General features: G+C 28.5%; 1 long non-coding RNA gene across 3 annotated transcripts; it reads right to left on the reverse strand.

Annotated features, from left to right (window-relative positions):
• Nucleotides 1-3325: 3325 nt before the first annotated feature.
• Nucleotides 3326-8889, reverse strand: LOC139852108 (uncharacterized). 3 transcript variants are annotated; one of them, XR_011760921.1, is made up of 7 exons: nucleotides 8571-8889; nucleotides 8441-8474; nucleotides 7999-8131; nucleotides 7694-7876; nucleotides 6277-7343; nucleotides 5226-6099; nucleotides 3326-5145 (listed from the first exon to the last, which is right to left on the reverse strand). It is a non-coding gene; the product is annotated as an uncharacterized lncRNA (long non-coding RNA). The 3 variants fall into 3 exon arrangements; XR_011760923.1 differs by having other exon boundaries at nucleotides 3326-4364; nucleotides 4912-6099; XR_011760922.1 differs by having other exon boundaries at nucleotides 3326-4383; nucleotides 4912-6099.
• Nucleotides 8890-10264: the final 1375 nt, after the last annotated feature.

Raw genomic sequence — 10264 nt, forward strand, 5'->3', positions numbered from 1 at the left:
GATTGGTAGCAAAAATTGGACATGAAGGACAGCAATAATTGATCAGGAGAGAAAAAAAAATATAAATTAAAGTTTGATTACGATATGTAACAGATTGGAATGATTCATTTGCTGTATTGGATTTGTAATCTAATTAGGGATAGATACAAAATTTTAAAACAGTTTGATCATGACTCCAACAACAAAATCTGATTCTGTATAGTTTATTCGTTATTAAAATTAATATTTATTATTAGTAATTATAAATAAATATATTAATAATAATATTATTAGTATTAAAAATACTGATAATTATGACAATAATAATAACATTACTAATCAAAATAATACTAATAAAAATAATAGAAATATTAATGATGATTCAAATACTAATATTAATAATATTAAATAATGGTAGTTATAATAATAATTATAAAATGGTAGTGATCATATTATTAATGATAATAATAAAAATAATAATTTTTAATGACAGTGCTTTATAATAATACTAATAATAATAAGTTTTATGTTTCATTTCTCATATCTATATAATATATATTCTAATTATAATAATACAAATAATAATACTAACATTAATATTAATATTAATACTAATAATGAGAGTAATACCAATAATATTGATATAACACCTTATGCTTATTAATCTTCATATTTATTTATGTATTTAATTAATAATATTAATAATACTGATATCAATATTAATATTGAAAGTAATATTAATAATATTAGTAAGATAATAAATTAAATGCATTAAATTTCATATCTATATAACTAATACAGATATTAATGAAATAATTATAATATTACTATAACAACTACATTTTAACTTTTAATTAAACTTACTATATTAGTTATTAATATTACATATTATTAATTATGTAATAATATTATATATATATATATATATATATATATATATATATATATATATATATATATATATATATATATATATATATATATATATAATAACTTATATTAAATATTTACTATTCAAACATTACAATATATATATAGAATTCATATATACATTTATTTCATTAATAACTTGATTATTCTATATATTATTTTACATTTTAATTCACATTATTAAAGTACATTTTATTAATTCATAATGTTATATATAGATATATATGCTACATATTAATTACACACAATTGTTCGTGAATCGTCGGGATAAGTCAAGGTCAAATGTATACATGAACACAGTTCAAAGGTTTTGAGACGTCAACATTATAGACTTTGCTTATCATGTTGAAACTATATAAAGATTCAAGTTTAAATTTGGTCGGAAATTCCCGGGTCACTACAGCAACGCTCGATGGTTATTTAAAACAAGTTAAGATATAATAGTTATATGAATTTCATTAAGATAAATATTAATATTAAGTATTTATGTTTGTGTTGTTAGAATGTCCCTTCATATATTTAATAAGTTGATATAAATATAGTAGTTATATATATATACATATATATATATATATATATATATATACATATATATATATATATATATATACATATATATATATATACATATATATATATATATAAATACAGATATATTATATTGATAAATACAGTTATATATTTATTAAATACATAGACTGATATATACAGATATATATACGCATCTATATATATATATATATATATATATATATATATTAGGAAATCTGTATTCATTTTATTTAGATTATTATTATTAATATAATTATAATTATTATATTAATTAGTAATAAATTTGTATAAAATCCTACGCATGACTTTAAGAATCAATAGCAGGTTCACATCTCAATCCACACTGTTTTTATTTTTGTTTATATCCCTAAAATTCGTTTTACCTTGCATCATATTGTACCAATCAGTTAAGATCTTATTTGATTTTATTTTATTTTTATTAGAGTTTCTGTCCTTGTTTTTGTCTGATTGAGAAAGTGTTACCCACTCCTTACATAAGCGATCAACTCAGATTATGATACGGATATATGAACTTCTTTCCACTAACAAAAATCAATCATAACAACCTTTAGCAGAGAGATTAAACAGAAAATTATATTAGAGCTCTTTTTTATCTTTTATCTCCGTTTTTGAAATTTTTAGCCAAATCTTCAAAACGAACCAATTATCAAAATCCTTAAATGCAATATTGTTAGGAATCATGCACTCAATCTTTCTTCAAAATCTCAAGTTTCAATTCGTTGTATCGAGTACGAATTCGTGGGTTAAAGTTTTAGTTTTTAAAAGTCAAACATTATTTAATGATTAAATTCGAGTTATATGATGTGACTCAAGTCCAATTAATGATTTCAGAAGATTATAGGAGTGATTTTAAATAACATTTGTGTTATAAATTTTGTCTATAACAGCCTCTGAACCAAAAATCGATTTCATCTTTTTTCATGAGATACAGCGACTGCCGTATGCAGCGGTTTGGTTTTTATTTTTATTTTTTTTTTCTTTCAATACATATGAACATTTGATATTAGTTTGTTATTATTTTGGAGTAGTTAAAATTTCTGTTTTGATGATTGAGATACCCTCTGGTCGAATTTGGAATTGAAAAGAAGAAGATGAAGTTAGAAATAAACGGATATAGGATATATAGATATAGGATGGAATATATTCAGAAAAACTAATATGGAGCATTGGTTAATGGGGTGTGTTTGTGAACGGGAGGTTGCGGGTTCGAGCCCAGATCGTGGCAGATTTTTTTTATAAAGCTTAATAAGGTAGTTACCTAATTATTATTGTCTTTTTATTTCTATTATTATTATTATTATTATTATTATTATTATTATTATTATTATTATTATTACTATTACTAGCTTAATGCCCGCGAATTCGCGGGGCTACTTTAGTGGATTGAGCAGTTATTGGTTTTACGTAAGTAAATGTAAATAATTTTTTTATTTTGCATGTGTTGTAGTAATCTCGACATTTAGATAATATTTTTATATAGTTATTGAGCAAAGTCGAATCAAAAACGCATATCTACAGGTAAAAAAGATGTGTTTTTTATTGGAAAATTATAACCTCGATATAATATGCTTGCTTGATGTAAATTGAATTCGCGGGGTTTTGTGAGCGTTTAATCACGAGTAATGTTTATAATTAATGTATTAAATTAAATTAGTAGTGTTAGTTGTCTTATATTCAATTTAGGAAGCTAAAATAAAAACACATATACTAAAAATATAATGTAACAATCATAGTATAAATCAACATGAATACAACGTATTCTTCTTAAATTCTTATTAAATAAAAATCACGAATTCAATAATTTTTTCTTTTCAAAAGTAAAATGAATGAATTTTATCATATATATATGTATGAGGTGTACATGTACACCATACAACATCTAAACATTCTAAGACCCATGACAGCATGCATAATTGCATATCATATTTACATCATTTACAACAACAGCATGCATATTATGCTATGCACTAAGAGCACCAAAAAGTCTTAACCAACTTTACATATCTCTAAGCCTTTTATTCACCTAAATGACAATTACAGAACATACAACAGTTTTTTAAAAGACTTGACGAATTTGCATATACCTTTCACTATGCGACATATATAGAAGGAGCCAAGATCCATTGTTGACAATCGAACTATTTCTTCTTATATCGGTTGAAAATCCATTTGAAGTTCTTCATTTGGATTTCGTTTAGAATAGTCGACCGACACCACCATTTATTCTTGAATGTTTTATAATTACGATTTTTCCAAATAGTGTAGCCGGTGACCCACTCGATGGCTTGCCAAATTAGAGATCCCCACCTCATTTAATTGAGCCATTCTTACCACAAAATAAGTCATCGATGCAGAGATTGGAAACGGGTCCTAATTGCCACCATTTATAGACCCTTTCCCAAACCTCCATGGCATGTTTAGAAAGGATGAGTGAATGTTCAATAGTCTCGAGTCCATCATCGCATGTTGGACATCTAACTGTTCCCAAGTCAATACCTCTTTTATCTAGCTCGACCCGTACGGGTAACCTTTTTAATTTAGCTCGCCTTATGAAGATCCCCAATTTCAGCGGTACTAATTTGTTCTTCATTGATTCACAGTGCGTATCATAGCCTTTTACAGTAAAATCATCGATCAAAGTAGTAAGGCACTTGGTTGAGAAGGTTCCTTTTGAATCATATGTACATACCCATCCATCATGGTTGCTGCTAGCATGCGGAAGAGTGGATATTGCAGCCGCTAAGTCCAACAGCTTGTCCCGTGTTCTTCCAGTGGGATCTCTAATCCAATCCCAGTAAGAGTTCCAGTGAGATCCATCCGAAGAAATTCTGTTTTGCACCTTCACATCTTTCGCGGATTCCAGCGCGTATAGTCCTTTGTGCCTGCATTTTAGTTGAGTTTCTCCGGACCAAATGTCCACACCAAATAATGAATTCAATACATTTAACTATCATTATAAACACAAAAACATAGTTGTTTTAATATAGTGATAATGAATGTCAGTAAGTTTAATGACAACTATCGTGAGAAGCGAAGTCGAAAACTGATGATGCTTGTTAGAACCACGTAAAAGAATAATTTAACGATACATTTTCAATTTATAATATGAATCAACAGCGATAATTCTTAATTGTTTAGCGAGTGTAATATAAAGGGCCTGTTCCACCCAATCACTTAACCCACTTGACCCGTGACCCGGCCATCTTATCACCTCTAAAGCCATCATATATGAGTAAAGCATTTACGTCTTCTTTAAACAAATAGTCAACAAAAACACTATTAGTCCCATGCCCACAACCAATATAGACTTTTGGGTGTACAATTGAAACCATGCTACCACCAAAACATTATTAATGGGATCCCAAAACCATCGCTAAAAAAATCAAATAGACAGTAATAGTAAAGATTACATAAATCGAAAACACTTACGGTGAGATAACGAACGAATCGAACAAGAGGTGGCTATGGCATTGGTCCGTCACGCGCTTCGCTGTGCGTCTTCGTTTTTGTCGATTTCGAGTTATTTTTGTTGTTCATTACAACCAGTTGATGTAGTAGGTGGTGAATACTCATTGTGGACAATGCATTGTGGACAATGCATTGTAAGTTTTGGCCAGCTGAGATAACCTTTGACACTGACAAAGTCATGTTCAATGGAAACACCTGAAACATCAACAAATGCTATGAAGTATCATTGCTAATACCATTGCTATTAACAATGTACACGTACTTAAAATATATACCCTTCGTTAATATTTGCACATATACTGAACATGAATAAACATGCACACACAGAGTACATCAGACAATCCTATTGATATTCACAAATGATACAAACGGTTAACTTCCAAATAAAAAAAATTGTAAAAAGTAACCAATTTACAACCGAGAGAGTCCCTTAACATATGTTGAACTGACGTAAAAGTAATACCGGAAAGCACATATATTGAGTCAATACATTCAGCGGGTAGAACAACTAACTGTAACGAAACTCACCAGAGCATAGGAACACTACCTTAATAACTTGCGATTAGGAGAAGTATACATAAGACGATTAAGAATGGATGAAAAAGATATGAATGTTACAATTGCATCAAGTTTTTATATGCTGTAAAAAAAACATATTAGAGAAGAAAAACAATAAAATATTTGAAGGTATTCCACGTCTTGATCGAACAAAGTCAATCAGAAGTATTAATTTATAAATTTGAAAATTCCCATACCTAATCGAACTTTTAACCATTATATTAGCTTATAGTTAAAACAGATTATAATTCAAAGAAATATAAAACCTAAACATCCGAGTGAACCCTTCTTCAACCATCTTCATCCCTTACCTGTAAAAACACAAATGTATATACTAAACACAAATGTGAATAATTTCAACAGGACTGTCTATACTAAAAAATAGCATCTCAACCCGCCCATTTTGCCTCCAACAATTAGATACTCCTTCCCCCATTATGATATTGAAAACTAATATAATAAATAAAGAACGCACCTGATGCCCATTATAAATCTGATAGGTGAAGAATATATGTGAAATACAGTATACCTTGAAATTAGTACACCTGCACTGACCAATGAACTAGTATTAGCTCCATCAAATACGCACACCTGCAAGATCATTTTCAACTTGATTTTAATATGAAATATATCCAAACTATCATTATATGATCCAAAACATAGCCAAACGATCATTATAAGTTTACCTTGTAAACTCATATTTTAATATTTTAATGGGGTAATATGATGGGATGATAATTAGTCTAAACCCTTGATTGTAATACTTACAATAAAGATTTTTGTTTGGCCCACTTCACCGCATTCCATAGAAATTTTCTTGAATCTAGGTCCAATCCAGTACTCAACTCATCCATGTGTGCAAACTATATAATACACTAAATCACAAACCCTATAATCAGATTACTAACACGAAAATTTTCTGCCTGCACAATTTTTAATTACTAAATCACCCTATAATCAGATTACTAACACGAAAATTTTCTGGCTGCACAAACTATATATTACACAAACCCTATAGTCAGATTACTAACACGAAAATGTTCTGCCTGCACAATTCTGACATTAGCATGTCAGAAGGTCCGATATAAATACTGACATAATAGTAGAAGATTTTGAAATAGTCTCACCTGAATAAAACCAAAACCTTTACAATTTCAAGTTTCATAAAAGGTACCTACCAAACGATTCGAAGACAAATGTGACAGTATCATATACTCGTGATTATTCCGCCAAAGGTCAGACACCACGATTATCAACATAAAGAGAAAAAATAACAATGGATGTTCAGTTTACCCTTAACACAAAATTAAACACTTACCCAGTAAGATCCAAATCGAAGACATGTGCATAAGACATTTGAAGAAACAAAACTCTAAAAGTTGTCATCAATCATTATCATTATTTAAATAGTAATTGTGTTAGATATCTTGAGCAGAGAATTTAAATAATTAGAACAGAGGTACAACTATCACTAAAAGTGTTCTAGAAGTGAACTCGGGTTGATTAAATATAATGGTTTCAGATCAAAATGGGTGAGTTTCAGTAGGTCGACTAATGTACTTTTTTCCATTAGGTTTTTACCAAGGTGGGACATTAGAATAATAATCACTATTTGTATTTTACTTTATAAAGAGCCTATATAACATGTTTGTATGAACTAAGAATACTTTGGAAGCAAGTTGATGTGTTTGTCTACCTGGACTTCTGTATATGCATTTGCAATTGAGCTTTGAAAACAACATTGCTCAATCCTCGGTTGCTTGCATCTTATCCAGTCTACAAATGTATTGATTTTTGAAAACAACATTGCTCAATCTTGCAGTTTAATTTCAGCTCTGCAGTATACAACATTTAGATGCCCATTGAAGCAAATCTTGCAGTCATGTATGACGTGACTCAAATCAAGTCAATTTGTTCGATGTAAGGAACAACATTTAGAAAGAGAACAAATATGTATGAAAAAATTAATAGCAATATCAATCTGCAAGATTTTGAGCCGTTAAGACTGAACCTAACATCATGGCATGACCTTAATGGGTCATTCACATCACAACATTCACTCGGGTCCCGTTCGGCATTGACCATGTCTCTCATGACTAACACACAAACAAACATGTATTTGATGCTGAAATACCTTGTATACAGTATCCCATGTATAAATAAATCATTACCGGGCTAGAAATACCTTGCGGAGCCTAATACGCATTGGTCTGGTTGAGCATAATCTTGCACTCATCTCAGTCATAGCTTGTAGTTGTTAAGTCTCATCTCCAAACTTGACAAATCCATAATCTTTTGTGTGTCCAGTCATTTGATCAGTTACAACTTTTGCACTCGTAACGAACAGGTAATGAGCTTTAAATGTCTCCTATAGTGTATAATCAGTAACATAAACCCCATCAAAAACAGTCATGAAGAAATGTCTCCTATACTTATTAATATATTATTTAAACAACACATCAAATTTTGAAAGTCATCAACGTTTGGTACCTTGAGTAAGTGAATGCCAGTAAGAACCAAGTTGTAAGCATTACATAAAACCTCCAAGCTGTAAGCGCCAAATCCGCATCATATAAAGACTTAACTGTCCCAATTTTTTCGAGTAAAATCCGAATACGTACGTCTGAACGATAACCAAAATAACATAAAACAAATCAGAAAAAATCATGAAACTTTTGAAATTGTTTACTTCCTTACTTGCACATTGTGCTCCGTTATAACAGCATTCGGATATACAGATCCAAAATCATTAAATATATGGTATCTCCATCTTAATGGCCTTTTCAAAATATATATTTTGAACACGTAGACGGCCATTGATGCAATTTACGTTGATTTTTTATCAACTTTTTGTGATAATCCAAGTAGACCTGTGTTAACTCGCTGCAAACAAATTCAATAACTGAATAAGTGGAGTAAAAACGTAAAATACCTCCTTTACAGCAGCTACTAAGTAAAGCCAAAACCTGACAGTTTAGAAGTTTTGGTATTAATAATTTGCAAAGATTCGAGATAATAGAAGAGAGCGAATTTAAATGATTCTAAATAGACAAAAAAGTTACCAGAATGAAGTGAAGATTTCTACATCAGGAATCAAACCCATCTTATGATCTATGCAATTTGATTTCTAAAGCCGTTCAACAATTATCCCAACGTCGTATGTTGATGAACTTAAGCCTCCGGTTGATTGATTCCTCCGGTCAAGTTCTAGCACCGGAAAAATTGAGGAAAGCGAAGGAGGCCCTCATGAGATCCATATGTCATAATGGAGAGGTATCACCGGAGAAAGCTCAACGCGCCAAGGATTTGATCGGAGAATGGTAACGGAAGAGATGTAGGGTTGAGAGATTTAGTTTTTTTTTGTTGTGTAAAATAAAGTGAACCGTGATTAAAAGTAGCGTGATTTTTTTTAGGAGGAGGGTATGTTTGTAGTCAAACAATTCAAGTCTACATTTATGAGGTTATTAGTAAGATTAGGAAAAATTAAGGGTCTAGATTATTAATAATTAATTTAGTGGATGGTTAAGATTAGATTTGGCTATTTTAAATGATGTATTTTTAGCTTTGTTATTATAATATAAAGAGATTATTATTATTATTATTATTATTATTATTATTATTATTATTTCCATTAGTATGATTATTAAGGTAAATGTTAAGATTATTATTGTTATATGTAATTGAATTATAAGTATTATTATAGTTAGTATTATTATTGACGAAATTTACATTAAATTCATGGTATCATGATTTTGCTTGCGAATCAAAAGTTTAACGATAATAAACGGCATGATATAATTATAGATTCAAGTATGAAAATATATATATAAAAAGCGCTATGAAGCATTTAAAAATATGATTAACGACATGATAATATTCATGTTTATGGCTATACTTATTATATATAAACTATGGATATGAATATCAAGATAATATGTTTCTTTCATGGATGTAAGTCATGTATAATCGATTTAGGATTAAACTTTAAGATTTTGGTTATCAATTATATATATAAGAAGGTATTATTATTAAAGTTACTCTTATTAGTAGTAAAATTGTTATTAGTATAGTTATTATTATTATTAGTATTATTATTACTATCATTATTACTAAAAGTATTATTATTTTTAAAAATAGCATTTTTATTAAAATTAGTATTATCATTAAAATTAACATCTGTAAAAATTATCACTCTTATTGAAATTATCATTATTACTATTATCATTATTATTAACATTATTACTATCATGACTATAATTACTATCACTAAAAAGTAATTACTATTACTATTATTATAGAAATACAAACTCTTTAATTATTATTAATATAACTTTTATCAAATAAATATTAGTTACATAAAAACATATTTAATATACATAACATCACTATATTATTATGTTTAAAATAATATTTTAATTATTCATCTAAGGTATATATAAAATTAGCTATACTTAATTAATAAACAAAACCTATAAACTATTAAATATAATAATATATATATGAATATAAATATTTGTTCGATTTCAAGAATATGTGTTAATACATATATGAATGATATAGGTTCGTGAATGGGGGGCCAAACCTGCATTGTTTAATATAGTCATATGTATTTTTACTACAAAATACAGTATGGTGAGTTTCATTACTCCCTTTTTAAATGCTTTTGCAATATATATTTTTGGGACTGAGAATACATGCGCTGCTTTTATAAATGTTTTACGAAATAGACGCAAGTAATCGAAACTACATTATATGG

Source organism: Rutidosis leptorrhynchoides, chromosome 6 (assembly GCF_046630445.1).
Source record: "Rutidosis leptorrhynchoides isolate AG116_Rl617_1_P2 chromosome 6, CSIRO_AGI_Rlap_v1, whole genome shotgun sequence".
NCBI lineage: Eukaryota > Viridiplantae > Streptophyta > Magnoliopsida > Asterales > Asteraceae > Rutidosis > Rutidosis leptorrhynchoides.